Here is a 6000-nt window from a genome sequence, read left to right as displayed (position 1 = left end):
CTCGTATATATGAACCACAAATAGAAAAATTATCAAATTGTCAAATTGAATGTTATGTAACACTTTATTCTAGTGTACTATAACCAAAAAACAATAATTTTGTGATTTTTGATTAATCAACGTAAGGAACAAACATACTATACGAATACGTATCTCAGTGCCACAAAAAATGCACGAAATACATTTTATAATAATATATGTACTCCGTGCATTTTTTGTGACACTAAATACGTACAAATGTCACGTCGAAATTAGTCAAAATGGTTTCATTGTCAAATTTGTATTGTCAAACATAGTTAAAAACACGTGAAAACCAAACAATTAGCTAAGTTATTTGTTGAAATACCCTGTATAGAAAGTGTTGAATGTCTGTGCTTGCATTATCCCTATCCGTTTCCCTATATATTATAAATGTGAAAGTAAGGATGTGTGTTTGTTTGTAACGCTTTCACGCAAAAATTACCGAATGGATTTTAATGTAACTGTACAACAATATAACCAATGCATCAAAATAACACATAAGCTATAATTTATAAAAAAATATTTTTTTTAAATTAAAATAATTAAATTTCATTTGAGATTTTACTGCTCCATCATCATTTTGAGCCAAAAATTAAAGATTTCTGTAAAAATTTAAAATAGTAAATGAAAAACAATTCATGGTAATCATTTTTGATATACTCAATGAAATAATACTATTTTACACTTAAAAAAATTAAAAACTGTACATACATTTTAGCTGTGTAAAACAGTTCCTTCGAGTGTTATGGAAGGAGTATCAAAAATTTCTGTGTTATATCACTTTTCGTGTTTACGGACTGACACGATAAATCAAAAATGAAACAACCAGAAATGAATTATTTAAGTGATTAAGAAACACCTATATCAAAATTTTGTTCGTAGCATCAATATTTTTAAGCGTTACAAACTTGGGACTAAACTTAGTTTACCTGTATATATATTTCATATGTGCAGGGTATAACAACGAGAAAAATAAACTACAACCTAATTTCTTTTCACATGACAATGATAAATACCAATCTACGCCACTTTCAGCAGCGAACGATCAATTTTACTTATGTCATTTTTAATATTTTATCTAATCCGACGCATGAAAAAACTGCCTTTTTTATTTCCAAACATAAATATTCACCGAGTAAATTGGAGGTTTGAACTCAAAGAGCGTGTTTTGGTGTGTATTTCCCATGATTTTATTTCCTCATAAGTTCTTTTTCAACAAATTCATCAATTATCTAATTCAAATAACGTATGAAATTTCAATGAATTTTCTTTTTCTTCCAGTACCTACGCCCAGTAGATTTTAAGACAGACGATGGATGAGCAGGCGCGAGGGAGATCTTATAACAAGTCCGTATTTAGATGCGTTGAAATAAAAGTTTTTCTAATAATTTCTGCTTACTGAGAATGTTCGAAAAACGACTTCAATCAAATTACGCCGTGCCAATAGCATTTAAATGACTGAAGATTTCCTTTAACACAGTCAACATTTTATTTTATTTATGGACCACTTTGTAATAGTCCTTAATTATATCATTCATTCAACACTTTTTTATTACCAAAAAATTGTTCTTAAAAATTTATTACGTGGTTTATCTACTCAACAATATTGTACTCTCTGAATGCGTGCTTTTAAATAAATAAAAAACTGCAGTGTGAGAGTGAGCTGTGAATTGCTATATCGAACTACCCACGATGTGACTATAACAGTAATCACAAGAACTGTTAGCGAGCTTTAAAATTGAATGAAATATCTTCTACACAAGAATTGCATCCGTACGTACATATAATACATACAAGTCTATATTACAAGACTTATTTTGTTTTTTGTGTGTGTTATAAACGGTATGTTCTATCTGCTGGTAATATTAGTCGACGTTTCTAACATAACACGTTTTATGTTTTAAATTCTTGGTTGTTTTATTTGCAGTCTTGAACACATACCTTGATACACTCTTTATACATACACTCGTAATACGAAATCCATTTTTATATATTTTTATACTTCATAACAAAGTCATGTAACTTGAATTATTGTATGGGGTTTTGTCTGCACACGGAGAAAAGTTTTTGATTAGCCTAATATTAAACTCTATTCACCATCGATTATTTTTTCTCATCGGGGATATGAGCTCATTGAATGAAGTAAATAATGCAAGATAGAGTACCTAATAAGTAAATAAAAATTTAATTTTTCTTGGCTAAAGTAAAATATACTTGCCTTTAATGTAGTGTGTCTTTTACAGTAAATTCTAGGAAAAAATACTAATATGATAGCTATGTACCTGCGTTGGCTGTCTTTGTTGTGTGCGTAGTCATGGTAGTGACAATAAAATCGATGCCAGCGCTTCCAGTGAAAAATTTTGGCGTTAAAGGAGGCAGTAATGACTAATTTACAATTCTTGACATGTTAATGTTATAGTAAATGTCAAAATAAAATTATTGAAAAACACTTATTAATTAAACTTATTGCATTAAAAATTGTGAAAATAAGAAATAAGATTACACAAATATTATTTTTCAAATGTAAATTATTATAATTATTTATTTAAATTTATAATAATATTAAGTTTTCAATGTAAGTCATAAATGCAATCCATACAATTATATATTCATCCATACAATTCTATAATTAAAGTAGTGTATCGTTTCCATGGAAACGTCTCCACTAAAACTCACACACGGTGTGAATACGACATCTTTACCGATACTGAACTTAATACTGAGATATTGTATGTAAGCATAGTCGTCACTTGCAGAACCGAACTCAGCGGCCAATTGTGACTTCTTTGTCGTATTCTTATAGTTGAGTTTTCATATTATTTTAGTTTTTACATAATATGTGACTTTGTTTATAATTTTGCCTGAAATTTAAATAATGATATTGTTTATTTACAGATATATATGCAATATTAAAGAAATGATGAAATCATTGTGTGAAAACCCAAATTTATTTTATTATTTAAAGATATGGAAATTTTAAATATTTATACGAGCGTTTTAAAAAATATTCTGTATGCAACGAATACACAAAAAATATTTTTAAAATTATTGTTTTAACAAATTGACAAGAATCCTGGCTCCAAAAAAAACATATATTAATGCTAGAAATACATTTAACCCATGAAACAAATTTCGATTTTGATAGCATATCTCTTTTCATTGACGAACAAAATATTTTATATTAATCACCAAAGAGACGGTTATGCTTACCATCATCTCAATATTTTATTACATCGTACAATAACGTATGTTTACAAATATACTGCCTTAGGTTAGGTTAAGTCAGGTTATGTTGACTGTTTACGAAGGACACACTTAGATTATAGATCCCATTGAGATACCAATATGTGTTTTATCACCTTTTCCGATTTAGTTTATCAACTCCTCAATTATTTGGAGAGGCTGAGTGCATCTTCTTCATGCACAAACCATACACTACACCAGCCCATCACAACTATTAATTAAATTATTTATTTTTGGATCCACTCACTATAACCAACGAGCTACTGGGGTTGACTACTGCCTTAAACTAGAACATATTTTACCAAGCTAGTATATGTTTAAATCTAAAAGATCGCGTATTGGTGCAACATTAACAAAGAATAATTTTGATTTGATTGACATTCTTAATTGGAAAGATATGTTTTGGTGTAAATGATAATATTTACTAGATTGAAGTTTTTACTGAAAATTTGAAGACTAATTCGAATTGGTACATTAATTTACTCCTTGCTGCCTTTTGAAGTTGTTCCCATTTTAACCTGGACGGATTTGCTGAAAATTTGCTTTTTTTCAAGAATTTTGCTCTTTAATTTTATTTGTGCTAATACTTATATCTTTTTTATGACTGTTATGGCATATTTACCAAAATTGCATAGTATAGTTGTTCTCGAGCATTCTGTAAATATGTAAAATATTGAACGAAATATATACGACAACAACCTACGCTAGTTTCGTTTATTTCGAAAATATAATATAAAAAACCTAACAATATCGAAATGATTCTTGTCTGCTTGTAAGATCGTATAGCAAGCATTAGTTTTTGTATGGACCTAATATGTACGTACCGCTGCGCTGTTGCTTTCATTTTTCGATATACATATACTCGTCGACAAAGAAACTGAAACTCAAAATAGCTTATAACATTCTCAAACTTTTATCTGATGCTTGAAAAATTAGATTATGTTCAAAAATTAAATATTTATCAAGTTAATACTTTGTGAGAATGCAGTCAGAGTTCATTTTTTTAAAAATTATTTGAAGCAAAAATTTGTGTAGTTGGGCTACCCTCCATTAAGAAGTGTCTAATTAGGTAAGTAGGTATTCTAACATAAATGAAAAACAAATGCAAAAAAATATTGCGCATAACACACCAAAAAAGTGCTTTTTGAAAAATTACAGTTCATTTCTTCGGAGTTTTAGGCTGATGGCGGAATTATACATTTTCCTGGCCCCGTTCTCCTAAATCGTGGCTATGTTTTAAAGCCCTATTCAGTGCTACCGAACTATTGACGCACTACTCTTTTGCATAAATTTTGACTTCTTTTAAATAAGTCCAAAAAATGAACGCTAGCTTTGTATTTATCTAATCTATTAAGCTCGAATGATAGTAGTTTACTCAAAGCGAATATTTTTCATATTTGTACCCTACAGTTTACAAAAATGTCAAGGGACAAAAGTTTGGTTGGAAATTAAATCGTATATTCGTAAAAATTAACTATTATAAACTTGGAATTTTGTATCATTACCTTTAATTGGTTTTATGTGTGAGTGTACTTATTAGCAAAGCAGAGTTATTAAATGAATTCTGCTGTAAATATATGTGGCTCGTAACTGTCTAGCGAATCAATCAGTAGTGTAGCGAATAAGCAATTTTTATTCATTTATTAATTTAAATTGCATCCAACTTATTGAAAAATAGTGCCATTTCTTTGTCCATGAGTGTATACCGTATTTAGTTGATATGAAGATGTTCCCATGAGATATCTTTAATATCATCATATCGTCTTCGGAAAACTTGTATGCTGTCGTCTCTCTACGAATAAGCTTTATAGTTTTCTATCTGTATACAATTTCAATATTTTATTATTATAAATGTGCATGAAACTATTTACAATTTCATGTAATAATATCAAGCGTAGGCATTATATATTTTTTGCAGTCTTTTGATTTGTTTAAGATAAAATAATTTTTTTAATAACAGTAATTTTAATTACACCTTTAAGTAATTCTTCTGGACAGATCAAAGCTAACAGTCGATTAAAAAAGTAACACCTAAATAAATGTGTATATTTATATTTATGGCTATTTTATTTTTCATATTATATACTGGACTTGTATTATTAAGTGTACAAGAATTTGAAACAAATGTAAAGATTTCATAATCAAAATAAAATGTATCTAAGTCGGTCACATTTTTTGAATAAGTTGAATAAGTCCTCGAAGCTTTGTTTTTTTTTTTTTTTAATACATTTGGTATTAGCTTTTCTTACTTTCGAATCATTTATGATACTTTTAAACGTTTAGCCATCAACAAAAAGAGTCATATTAAACTCATAAAATATTTTGCACCATATCGTACCGTACCTTAACATCAACATTTTGACTATATAAGCATTTTTAAGAGTTCTAATAAATTTTTGAATATTGTTTTGAACAGAAAATATTCGTTGTAAATCTTACTAGAACTATTTCTGATTCAGTTTAAATTAAGATTTTTTTCAAAAATGTAGAGCAATTTTCCGCTATTTTTTAACTTTCTAACAATAATGATATTCTTTGGTTTGTAATCTTCACAACCCAAAAATAATCTTCATGTTAAAAATAACCGGTATGTAAGAGAACGATAGTTTCCGAACGAATAATCGAATGTTTTTGAAACATGTACAGGTGGTCGGAGTTTGTCAGACAAGATTTTTAAAATGAAGTGTAGTTAATCCATGAAATAAAACACTATAGTATCGTTATAGTATCGTTATT

The sequence above is a fragment of the Chrysoperla carnea genome, chromosome 1 (genome assembly GCF_905475395.1).
Source record: "Chrysoperla carnea chromosome 1, inChrCarn1.1, whole genome shotgun sequence".
NCBI lineage: Eukaryota > Metazoa > Arthropoda > Insecta > Neuroptera > Chrysopidae > Chrysoperla > Chrysoperla carnea.
This window is presented reverse-complemented; position numbering follows the sequence as displayed.